Source organism: Scyliorhinus torazame, chromosome 10 (assembly GCF_047496885.1).
Source record: "Scyliorhinus torazame isolate Kashiwa2021f chromosome 10, sScyTor2.1, whole genome shotgun sequence".
Classification (NCBI taxonomy): domain Eukaryota; kingdom Metazoa; phylum Chordata; class Chondrichthyes; order Carcharhiniformes; family Scyliorhinidae; genus Scyliorhinus; species Scyliorhinus torazame.
Genome location: NC_092716.1, coordinates 156406146 through 156419778, shown reverse-complemented (window position 1 = coordinate 156419778; position 13633 = coordinate 156406146). Strand labels below are relative to the sequence as shown.

At 46.7% G+C, this 13633-nt stretch overlaps 1 protein-coding gene across 3 annotated transcripts in view; it reads right to left on the bottom strand.

Moving 5' to 3' along the window:
- The window catches only part of creb3l1 (cAMP responsive element binding protein 3-like 1), a 335084-nt gene that overhangs the window by 39329 nt on the left and 282122 nt on the right, over positions 1-13633 (bottom strand). The gene's annotated exons all lie outside the window — the stretch shown is intronic.

Here is a 13633-nt window from a genome sequence, read left to right as displayed (position 1 = left end):
TTTGGAGAGGACAGCAACACACTGACTGTCACCCTCCAACATTTACACACTCACCCAATGAAACCTTTCCACATTGACACACACAAAATGTCACCCTGCCACATTTACACACTCATCCACTGTCACCCTCCTACATTTACACACTCACCCAATGACACCCTGCCACATTTACACACTCATCCACGGTCACCCTCCCACATTTACACACTCACCCAATGCCACCCTGCCACATTTACACACTCGCCCACTGTCACCCTGCCACATTTACACACTCACCCAATGACACCCTGCCACATTTACACACTCACCCACTGTCACCCTGCAACATTTGGTGGCATGATGGTACAGTGGTTAGCACTTCTGCTTACAGCACCAGGGACCCGGGTTTGATTCCGGCCTTGGGTGACTATATGGAGTTTGTACGTTCTCCCCGTGTCTGCATGGGTTTCCTCCTACAGTTCAAAAATGTGTGGATTAGGTGGATTGACCAGGCTAAATTGCCCCTTAATGCCCAAAGGTTAGGTGGGGTTATAGGGATAGGACAGTGGATTGGGCCTGGGCAGGATGCTCTTTCAGAGGGTCGGTGAAAATTCGATGAGCTGAATGACCTCCTTCTGCACCGTATGGATTCAAAGATTTGCACACTCACCAACTCTCACCCTGTCACATTTACACAGTCACCCAGTGCCACCCTCGCAGGTTTACACACTCACTGACTGTTACCCTGTAATGGGATGGACGCCAAATTGGATGGACACGGATTTGGGAGGTGACAACACATCCAAGAACTTCGGAGAGGAAAAGGAGATTGGGGGTGGGACTGTAGCTTGGAAGGATGGTGGAGACAAGAGTGGTCTATTTGAGGAGGTATGTTCCTTGGAGAGGGAGAACTGTTAACAGTATAGACTACCATGGGTGGCAGGAGCAGAATATTATTGGGAATAGGGTTACAGGACCAGGAGGTGAGTTTCATAGATAACATGAGCTCAAAAGGAGCAGGAGGGGAAATAGGAGTGAAATTAGAGAAACATTTGAATTCAAGGCTAAGGCACAGGGAACTTTGGTGGAAGCTTGGCCTAATGGGCTAGTAGAAAGGAGGGTTGCGACAGAGGCAGCCGATTGGATTGTCTTAGTGATCTTAGTGACAAAGAAGTCCAGAAACTCCTCGCACATGTTGAAGGTGAGGGTGGGTTGAACAGAGGAGAGGGATTTAAGGAGAAGGATAACCAGGGGGTTATCTTTACAATCCAGGCTGGAATAGTGAGCCATTCATCAGATGAGAATATGAGCTAATGATGTTTACTATCTGGTCCAGCCAGATATGCTTGTGGATGACTAAACCAGCTGTCTGCTACATTGCCATTTACACTCACCTCAGCATCACACCCACTGTTTACAGTCACCTCTTGGACTGGAGTTAGTCGACCCAACGCGGCTTTCACCCAACGGTTGGGAACCAGCAGGGAGCACCCAGTTGTTCCGTGCGAGAAATCCAGCGGAATCAAATGCCCTTCAGGCACTTAAGTGGCCACCAATGGGTCTTCCTTGTGATTGAGGAACTGGAAGTCTTGCCTGGTGGCAGCTGCTGGCAATGCGCCCAACAGCGGCCTGGAGTGCCATGGGACCCCAGGTCAAATGTGAGTGAAGACATGATTGGGATCAGAGAGTGGGGTTAACAAGGGGACAAGGGGATAGAGACAAGAATGGGGGAGTGGGGGGGCTGGCTTTCAGGGACCCATCTCCAGCTTATCCAATCTTTCCTCATAGCTCAACCCTCCAGCTCAGGCAGCATCCTGGTAAATCTCCTCTGCACCCACTCCAGCGCTATCACATCCTTCCTATAATGTAGTGACCAGAACTGCATGCAGTGCTCCAGTTGTGACCTAACTAGTATTTTATGCAGTTCCAGCATGACCTCCTTGTTCTTGTATTCTTTGCCTCGGCTAATAAAGGCAAGTATCTTATATGCCCTCTTAACCACCTTATCTACTTGCCCTACCACTTCAGGGATCGGTGGATATGCACTCCAAGATCCCTCTGATCTTCAGTAATTTCCAGGGTCCTACAATTCACAGTGTAATCCTTTGCCTTGTTAGCCCTGTCCAAGTGCATTACCTCAAACTTTTCTGGGTTGAATTCCATTTGGGCTCTACCCATCACCAGCCCGTTGATATCTTTCTACAGTCTCTGGCTATCCTCCTCATTAGTTACCATCCTACCAATTTTCGTGTCATCCAGGAACTACTTGATCATAGAGTGAGTTCTCCCAGTGAGCCAGAGAAGACACAGCCAGAGTGAGACACAACAAAGAGTGAGTTTGGGAATTTGAAGCTAGGTGGGAATTCGAAGCTGGGTGGGGAGGAGGTGCTTTCTAACCCTGGTAAGTGACTGGTAAGTAGTTTTTCTTCATTGTCTAATTTATTTATTTTTTTTTCTTTCGTTTTTTGGAATTGTAGTTGTATAAGTTAACCTAAAGTTTAAGACATGGCAGGAGATCCCAGCCCCGTGTCATGCCCCTTGTGTGCGATGTGGGAGCTCAGGGACACGTCCAATGTCTCTGGCTCCTTCACGTGCAAGAAGTGTGTCCAGTTGCAGCTCCTGTTAGACCGCATGATGGCTCTGGAGCTGCGGATTGGCTCACTTTGGAGCATCCACGATGCTGAGGACGTCGTGGATAGCACGTTTAGCGAGTTGGTCACACTGCAGGTGAAAGTTACTGAGGGAGATAGAAAATGGGTGACCAAAAGACAGAGCAAGAGTAGGAAGGCAGTGCAGGTGTCCCCTGCGGTCATCTCCCTGCAAAACAGATATGCCGCTTTGGATACTGTTGAGGGAGATGGCTCACCAGGGGAAGGCAGCAGCAGCCAGGTTCATGGCACCGTGGCTGGCTCAGTGAATAGGCCCAGTAATACTAAAAGGAATAAAACGGGAAGTAAAAACATAAATGGTAAGCGACATAGCAGGCTGTTACATGAAGATATGGGTTCAACGACAAGGAAAATTAGGAGAAAAGCTAAGAGGAAATAGAACTTAGGAGAGGTTACTGATCGAGGTGTTTAGATACAAAACAGAGGTATAAAAGCCAACATAAGTGTACTTTACCTGAATGCTCGTAGTATTCGGAATAAGGTAAATGAATTGATAGCGCAAATTATCGTGAATGACTATGATTTCGTGGCCATTACTGAAACATGGTTAAAGGATGGTCACGACTGGGAGTTAAATATCCAAGGGTATCAAACTATTCGGATGGACAGAGTGGATGGTAAGGGAGGTGGTGTAGCTCTGTTATTTAAGGATGACATCCGGGCAACAGTAAGGGATGACATCGGTGCTATGGAGGATAAGGTTGAATCCATTTGGGTGGAAATCAGGAATAGTAAGGCGAAAAAGTCACTGATAGGAGTAATCTATAGGCCACCAAATAGTAACATTATGGTGGGGCAGGCAAAAAACAAAGAAATAACTGATGCATGTAGAAATGGTACAGCAGTTATCATGGGGAATTTTAATCTACATGTCGATTGGTTTAACCAGGTTGGCCAAGGCAGCCTTGAGGAGGAGTTTATAGAATGTATCCGCGATAGTTTCCTAGAACAGTATGTAATGGAACCTATGAGGGAACAAGCGGCCCTAGATTTGGTCCTGTGTAATGAGACAGGATTGATTCATGATCTCATAGTTAGGGATCCTCTCGGAAGGAGCAATCACAATATGGGGGAATTTAAAATACAGATGGAGGGTGAGAAGGTAAAATCAAACACTAGTTTTGTGCTTAAACAAAGGAGATTACAATGGGATGAGAGAAGAACTAGCTAAGGTAGACTGTGAGCAAAGACTTTATGGTGAAACAGTTGAGGAACAGTGGAGAACCTTCCAAGCGATTTTTCACAGTGCCCAGCAAAGCTTTATACCAACAAAAAGGAAGGACGGTAGAAAGAGGGAAAATCGACCGTGAATATATAATGAAATAAGGAAAAGTATCAAATTGAAGGAAAAAGCGTACAAAGTGGCAAAGATTAGTGGGAGACAAGAGAACTGGGAAATCTTTAGGGGGCAACAGAAAGCTACTATAAAGCTATAAAGAGTAAGGTAAATTATGAGAGTAAACTTGCTCAGAATATAAGAACAGATCGTAACGTTTCTACAAATATATAAAACAAAAAAGAGTGGCTAAGGTAAATATTGGTCCTTTAGAGGATGAGAAGGGAGATTTAATAATGGGAGATGAGGAAATGGCTGAGGAACTGAACAGGTTTTTTGGGTCGGTCTTCAAAGTGGAAGACATAACTAAATGCCAGTGACTGATAGAAATGAGGCTATGACAGGTGAGGATCTTGAGATGATTGTTATCACTAAGGAGGTAGTGATGGGCAAGCTAATGGGGCTGAAGGTAGACAAGTCTCCTGGACCTGATGGAATGCATCCCAGAGTGCTAAAAGAGATGGCTAGGGAAATTGCAAATGGACTAGTGATAATTTACCAAAATTCACTAGACTCTGGGGTGGTCCCGGTGGATTGGAAATTAGCAAACGTCACACCACTGTTTAAAAAAGGAGGTAGGCAGAAAGTGGGTAATTATAGGCCAGTGAGCGTAACTTCGGTAGTAGGGAAGATGCTGGAATCTATCATCAAGGAAGAAATAGCGAGGCATCTGGATGGAAATTGTCCCATTGGTCAGACGCAGCATGGGTTCATAAAGGGCAGGTCGTGCCTAACTAATTTAGTGGAATTTTTTGAGGACATTACCAGTGCGGTAGATAATGGGAAGCCAATGGATGTGGTATATCTGGATTTCCAGAAGGCCTTTGACAAGGTGTCACACAAAAGGTTGCTGCATAAGATAAAGATGCATGGCATTAAGGGTAAAGTAGTAGCATGGATAGAGGATTGGTTAATTAATAGAAAGCAAAGAGTGGGGATTAATGGGTGTTTCTCTGGTTGGCAATCAGTAGCTAGTGGTGTCCCTCAGGGATCAGTGTTGGGCCCACAATTGTTCACAATTTACATAGATAATTTGGAGTTGGGGACCAAGGGAAATGTGTCCAAGTTTGCAGACGACACTAAGATGAGTGGTAAAGCAAAAAGTGCAGAGGATACTGGAAGTCTGCAGAGGGATTTGGATAGGTTAAGTGAATGGGCTAGGGTTTGGCAGATGGAATACAATGTTGACAAATGTGAGGTTATCCATTTCGATAGGAATAACAGCAAAAGGGAATATTATTTCAACAATAAAATATTAAAACATGCTGCTGTGCAGCGAGACCTGGGTGTGCTAGTGCATGAGTCACAAAAAGTTGGTTCACAGGTGCAACAGGTGATTAAGAAGGCAAATTAAATTTTGTCCTTCATTGCTAGAGGGATGGAGTTTAAGACTAGGGAGGTTATGCTGCAATTGTATAAGGTGTTAGTGAGGCCACACCTGGAGTATTGTGTTCAGTTTTGGTCTCCTTACCTGAGAAAGGATGTACTGGCGCTGGAGGGTGTGCAGAGGAGATTCACAAGGTTAATCCCAGAGCTGAAGGAGTTGGATTATGAGGAGAGGTTCAGTAGACTGGGACTGTACTCATTGGAATTTAGAAGGTTGAGGGGGGATCTTATAGAAACATATAAAATTATGAAGGGAATAGATAGGATAGATGCGGGCAGGTTGTTTCCACTGGCGGGTGAAAGCAGAACTAGGGGGCATAACATCAAAATAAGGGGAAGTAGATTTAGGACTGAGTTTAGGAGGAACTTCTTCACCCAAAGGGTTGTGAATCTATGGAATTCCTTGCCCAGTGAAGCAGTTGAGGCTCCTTCACTAAATGTTTATAAGATAAAGATAGATAGTTTTTTGAAGAATAAAGGGATTAAGGGTTATGGTGTTCGGGCCGGAAAGTGGAGCTGAGTCCACAAAAGATCAGTAATGATCTCATTGAATGGCGGAGCAGGCTCGAGGGGCCAGATGGCCTACTCCTGCTCCTAGTTCTTATATCCCCTACATTTAAGTCCAAATTATTAATGTACACCACAAAGGGGCTTTTCACAGCCACTTCATTGCAGTGTAAATGTAAACCTACTTGTGACAATAAAGATTATTAATTATTAAAATGCAAGGGCCCCAGCAGAGCCCTGTAGAACACAACTGGAAACAGATTTCCAGTCACAGAAACATCCCTGTACCATCACCCTCTGCTTCCTGCCTCTCAGCCATCTTTGGATGCAGTTCTCACTTTGCCTTTGTTCCCATGGGTCCTTACTTTCTTGACCAATCTGCCATGAGGGATCTGATCAAAAAGCTTTGCTAAATGTGGACCACATCAAATGCATTCCCCACATGAATACTCCTGGTTACCTCCTCAAACAATTTGATTAAATTTGTCAATCACAACCTTCCCTTAACAAATCAGTGATCAACTAGTGTCTATCCAAGTGCAGACATATTCTGTTCTTCAGAATTCTTTCTAGTAACTGTCATGATATGCACTCATGTACATAATGAGATACAGACAGGCAGTGACAGACACCCAGTACAGCCAATCAACACACAGGACAGAACACAACCAATCACCAGGCAGAACACTAGAGGGTGGTCTCCCACCATAAAACACACGAGGCATCAGCACTCTGTCTCTTTCCACTGGTGACAACTGTAGTGACAGTCAGGGTGTGTATATCAGTTAGCACCTTCTACACGTGGCTCAGAGCTAGTCTGGTCTAGTTAGTTATTGTAAGCATGCTTAGATTAGTAGAGTGTCAAACCCACAGTGAACTGTGTGCACTGCTCAACAAGTTCAATCAAGCGTATTGAACCAACATCACAGTTTGGAATCTACTTTCAAGTGCAACTGCATCCAGTTGCAGTCCGTGTTACCCCAGGGTGAATAACACAACATGGTACCAGTAGTCTACTTTCTCTAAGTGGCTTACCTCGAGTGATTCCGTGACGACCAGCAAGTGCCTTCCAGCGGCATGGAGAAGATCCAGGCCCCTCCACAGCGACGGATCTCCAGCAATCTCGGCGCCAACTGGCGGCTCTTCAAGCAAAGGTTCCTTCTCTGCATTGAGGCCGCAGGCCTCGAGGATGCGTCCGATGCCAGAAAAATCACGCTACTCTTATCAACTGCGGGGGACCTCGTCATCCAAATTTTCAACTCGCCTAATTTTACCGACAGCCAGGACAAGACCAAATTCAAGACCGTTTTAGAGAAGTTCGACAGTCACTGTGAAGTCGAAACAAACAAGAGCTTTGAGCATTATATCTTCCAGCAAACTTTCCAATCCTTTCTAACTCATCTCCGTATATTAGTGCAGTCCTGCAATTATGGTGACACCGCTGATTCCATCATCAGGGATCAGATTGTGTTTGGGGTGCACTCCAATTCCTTGCGGGAGCAACTCCTCAAAATTAAGCACATGACCCTGCCAGTCGCAATTGAGACGTGTATAGTGCATGAGCATGCGAGAAATCGGTACTTCCATTTCAAATCGGCAGAATACGAAAAACTTGCCTCCCACGAGGCAGAGAGTGTACAGGCCATCGCTCAGATGCAACGCCTCAGTATCGATGATAGCAGCTATTTCACGTGCTTTTCCCAGAGCACCACGCATGTGCAACACGAACGGGAGAACGAAGCGGCCGAAAACCAAACTGCGCAGGTGTGAACGTCGGCTGACCGCACTGTGCATGTGCGATGACGCACAGAGCGTAATGACGTCAACATCATGACGCGCCCGAACTGCGGCACCCCCCCCACTTAAAGCGGCAATGCCCTGAAAAAGGCAGGCGATGTTTAAATTGTGGGAAGCCTGGACATTATGCAACCTTGTGCAGGTCTGCACCACCAGTCAAGGGCCAGCGATCCCAATTTCAACGCAAGCGCGTTCGATGTGTACAGCAAGGTTTACTGGATTCCGGTCCTGGTAGCACTACGGATCCAGAGGACGACTGCCTGGAGTCCCTCCCTATCGTGTGGGCATCATCACTACATGTGCGTATGCCCCCTCAAATTCAGCAAGACGCCGATCTAGCCTCAATGTGGATTCCGCGGACGAATGGCGTGCTGTCATACATGTAAATCAATGCAGCATCCAGTTCTAGCTGGACACTGGTGCTTCTGCCAATCTCATCTCTCAAGCTGATTTTGACCGCATTAAAAAGCAACCCAAAATTCTTCCGCCAGCCTGCCAGCTCCTCGATTATAATGGCAATGCCATAACTGCCCTAGGATCTTGTCATCTATTCATCTCCAACAAGACCATCAATGCCATGCTGCGATTCAAAATCATCAAGCCTGATAAGGCTTCCCTGCTTGGTGCCCATGCATGCCAGCTACTCAACCTCGTACAGCAAGTCCATGCCATGTCTTCTTCCAATGTGGATCTTCAGGCTGACATTGATGACATCCTTGCTCAATATCCAGATGTGTTTGATGGAATGGGTACTCTGCCATACTGCTAGAAGTTCCTACTCAGGCCTGATGCCACGCCTGTGATCCATGCACCACGCCGGGTGCCGGCTACTCTGAAGGAATGTTTAAAGGCACAGCTACAGGAGCTCCAAGACCAGGGCATCATCTCCAAAGTGACGGAACCGACTGACTGGGTCAGCTCGATGGTCTGTGTGAAGAAGCCCTCAGGAGAGTTGCGCATATGTACAGATCCCAAAGATCTTAACTAGAACATAATGCGGGAACACTACCCGATCCCGAAGCGGGAGGAACTGACCAGTGAGATGGCACACGCCAAATTCTTCACAAAGCTAAATGCGTGGTTTCTGGCAGATACAACTGGATGAGTCCAGCAGGAAGCTCTGCACGTTCAACACACCATTTGGCAGGTACTGTTATAACCGGATGCCGTTCGGCATTGTCTCAGCCTCTGAAATCTTCCACAGGATCATGGAGCAGATGATGGAGAGCATTGAGGGTGTGCTTGTCTACGTAGATGATGTAATCATATGGTCCACGACCCCCGAGGAACACATATCTCGTCTCAAACAAGTCTTTTGACGTGTTCATGCAAACGGCCTGAAGCTGAACAAGGCCAAGTGCTCCTTTGGCATGTCATCCATCAAGTTCTTGGGCGACCAGATATCCCAGCAGGATGTGTGACCAGATTCGGACAAGGTCAAGGCCATTAACGCCATGAAGACCCCGGAAGACAAAAAGGCGGTACAATGCTTCCTCGGAATGGTGAACTTCTTGGGAAAATTCATTCCCAACATGGCCTCACACACCACGGCTCTCAAGCATCTGGTGAAGACGTCCACTGCCTTCCAGTGGCTACCCACACATCAAGCAGAATGGCTGGAGCTCAAAGCAAAGCTCACCACTGCTCCGGTACTAGCGTACTAGGGGCTAGTTTAGCACAGGGCTAAATCGCTGGCTTTGAAAGTAGACCAAGGCAGGCCAGCAGCACCGGTCAATTCCCGTATCAGCCTCCCCGAACAGGCGCCGGAATGTGGCGATTAGGGGCTTTTCACAGTAACCTCATTTGAAGCCTACTTGTGACAATAAGCGATTTTCATTTCATTTTATTTCATTTTTTGACCCGGACAGGGAAACAAAAATCACCACGGACGCAAGCCAGGACAGCATTGGTGCAGTGCTCCTCCAGAGGGATGACTCCTCGTCCTGGGCACCAGTTGCTTGTGCGTCAAGGGCCATGGCTCCTACTGAACAGAGGTACACCCAGATAGAAAAAGAGTGCCTGGGCCTCCTAACCGGTATTGTAAAGTTCCATGACTACGTCTACGGTCTACCAACCTTCACAGTGGAGACTAACCACAAACCCTTGGTCCATATTATTCATCAGGACTTGAATGACATGACACCCACGCTTCAGCGCATTCTCCTTCAACTCCGAAGGTACAATTTTGAGTTAGTATACGCAAGGAGCTGATAATTGCGGATGCCCTGTCCTGCTCCATCACCTCGCCCTGTGAACAGGTTGACTTCATCCGCCACATTGAGGTACAGGTGCAGCTGTGTGCCAGCAACGTCCCCACCTCCACCTCTCAGGTGGTCAACAAGGATCTGACGCAAGCTCCCAAGATTGGACTTATAGACATTTATCTTGTAAATTTTGTTCTGTATCTGCATGCTAGACACCTCTCATGTATATATTCATCCACTCGCCATTTAATATAAATAGTCATACATGTAAATACAGTCCCATATGCACCAAGCAACCAACATTTTTTTTTAAAAAGGGGGGATGTCATGATGTGCACTCATGTACATAATGAGATACAGACAGGCAGTGACAGACACCCAGTACAGCCAATCAACACACAGGACAGAACACAACCAATCACCAGGCAGAACATTAGAGGGTGGTCTCCCACTATAAAACACACGAGGCATCAGCACTCTGCCTCTTTCCACTGGTGACAACTGTAGTGACAGTCAGGGTGTATATATCAGTTAGCACCTTCTACACGTGGCTCAGAGCTAGTCTGGTCTAGTTAGTTATAACAAGCATGCTTAGATTTGGAGAGTGTCAAACCCACAGCGAACTGTGTGCACTGCCCAGGGTCTCTGACGTGTCCCGTCGCTTTCCGCGGGTTCACTTTCACGAAGGCAGCTCTTATCTCTGAAGCTGCAATAGTGGGTCGGGGTGTGTCCAGAGCTGTTGGGGCGGGTGGCGCTGATGTATTGCCAGTCTGTTCAAAGCGGGGAGGGATGCCCCAGCCCCAGAGATTCCATCTAGCCTTACCAGGGAGAAAGTGCAAACACCACAGAGACAGTGACCCAAGCCGGGATCGAACCTGGGACCATGGAGCTGTGAAGCAACAGTGCTACCCACTGTGCCACTGTGCTGCCCCAAAGAACTTTTAAGGTTGCTCAACCTGTTAGTACCTCCTTGTGCTCTTTACTCTCTTTGTAATGTAAAAAACAATTAATATTTTCAAAAGTAAAGGAAACAGAAATGTGCAAAGTGTTATGTGGGTCCTGGAGCTCTCAGTATAACACCCTGGCAGAAATGTCTGTGCTGACAATCCCTGGAGGCTGGTGAATGAACAGCACTATCTGACTGGTTCAGAGATTGTTTTATGAGGATCTTTCAATGATAACGATGTGCCACCAAACATATTTGTGTTGGAAAAACCTACATGTTTGAGCAGATAATAGACCTTGCCATTCAGGTTCCTGGACTGAAAACCTCACTCCATATATCACATGGACACATTTGATGGGTCATTTGAAGAGCCATGCTGCCTTCTGCTTCTAATAGTCACTTGGCACATCTAAAGAAAAGCTGTAAAGGCTTGTTTTTTTTAAACTTTGCTCTCTGGATCTAATTTAATGTCCTTGCTGCGCCTACACATACCCCCCCCCCCCCCCCCCCCTTCTGAGAACTTCTGTTTTGCTACTACTGTACAGGCCTTGATCTCAGCACTGAGCCTGAGGAAACTTTTAAAATAAACCGTAAAAGGCTCCATGCCCAATTTCAAAGGGAAGGTATGCTCAGCAGTGGCCTCAGGAACAGGACTTTACCCCATTTAATGCTGTTGTTCAGCATTTAAAGGGTGTCTTATCTTCATAGAAGTATCAAGTGGCCTCAGAGACAGTGGGTGCAACCTACGCAAATGGGAACAGAATCCCATAACGAGTGCGTTTAGCCGGGTGTTTCCCAGCCCTCGGAGGGCTAAGAAACCCCAAACTATTAAACGGAACTCCGTTCCCATTTGGGTAGATTCGAGGCCTCAGTGGGGATCACCCTGATGAGGCCGCATTCAGGACTGTTTTCTGCACTGACGAGCTCCGTCCTCTGCAACATGTCAGTGCAGAAGGAGACTGGGGTGCCATTTAAAAATGGCGTTCAGATCTCTTGACCCCCAACTCACCTATCAGGATCTCCTCAGGCTCCCCCCACGCACCCACACAAGGTTGCCTCATGTCTGATCCCCATCGCTGCAAAATGCCAGCCTGCTACTCAGGCACCTTGGCAGTGCCAGGCTGGCACTCAGATGAAACTGCCAGAGTGCCTGGGTAGCACCAGAAGTGCCAAGGTGTCACTCTGCCTCGAGAGCAAGCACCTGGGGACCTCCAATCCCCTGGGAGAGCCCCATGAGTGCCATTCTGTCTGATCCCCGTTTGTGGGGACCAGCATTAAATGGCGCTCGCCAAAGATCTCCAAGGTCTCCACCAATTGGAAATCAAAGAGACTTTTCATTGCCAAATAGGATGGTTCTTGAGTCTCAGTCAAACAGCCTCTTCTCCCTATCTTGCATGCCTCCCAGTTTCACGTAATATGCCAGAGCTATGGAGTCACATTTTGGAAGAATGCTTCAACAGCAGTTTACTCCCTACAGTCCGCTGTATGTGACTTTATAGCAGTTACAAATAAATTTGAATGATTTTATCATTTGATTTAAACCATTTTGAATAAGGGGACCAATGGGATGGAAAGAGCAGCACAGTGAAGGGATGAACCAGTAGTGTCTCTTTTCAAGCGTTAATGCCACATATGAAAAAGCTCACCAAACCCGGGTTTAGAGATGCAGTCTTGGGCGTGGTGTCACTCTCGCACCCTGGCACAGTGAGGTGGCACACGGGTTCGGAGATTCTAGTCAGGTCATGGCAGGGCTGAGGTGAGGTGTTGTCCCATAGGGAGAGGGGAAGAACTGGGATGTGTGGCCACAAGACCCACCTGGAACCCAACCTTTAGGACGAGATCTGTTCCCACATCCAGCAATCTAGCAGTCCGTTGGAGTGATACTAGTTTCCTGAGAAGTACCCCATCTGACTTTGCATTCACACTTCTATGAATTGGCACAATTGATGTGTGGGAATTGTACAATTAAGCCAGATATAATATTCAATCTCAGAATCCTTGAATAGCGAGAATCTGCACTTTCCATTCCTTACCATTGCCAAGTATAACATGGAAAGTGAAGGATTAGCAGTAGGAGAATTTGATGCACTATAGGGGCACAGATGGCACACATAGAGACACACATGGTGTATCTGGAGAGACACACATGGTGTATCTGGAGAACACTATTGGAATAGGAAAATATTATAGAGACACACGTCGTCTACCCAGAGACATGCATGACACACTATAGGGCCACAAATGTCACTAATATAGAGGCGCACATGCGCACAATGGCGTTGTGCTTAAGACACATATGACACACTGTAGGGCCACACATGTCATAATATGGAGATACAGATGCACACAATAAGGTTATGCTCAAAACACATGACACACTACAGGGCCACACATGTCATCATGGGGTGATGTTATAAAGACATATATGACACACTATAGGGACAGACATAGCATGTTATAAGTTGTAGTGGAACAAATTCAACTCTACAGTTAGGCATCTGAAAAGTCCATCACCGCCTTTGTAGCCAGACTCTGCCAAATAGTCGAGCATTGTAAGTTCGGTGTAGTACTCAGCGATATGCTGTGCAACCGTCTAGCACGTGGAATTAACAATCTAAGCACCCAGAAAACGCTCTTGGCTTAAAATAGAATCACATTAGACAAAGCTCTCAGGTGACAGAGTGCACGAAAAAACGCACATCTGAGCTCCAGAGTGTGCAAGAAGAGGAAATAAAACAAATGTGGGGCAGTACAGCTGTGAGGCACACAGTGACATCAACAATCTCACCAGAGAACCAGACACGGTCCT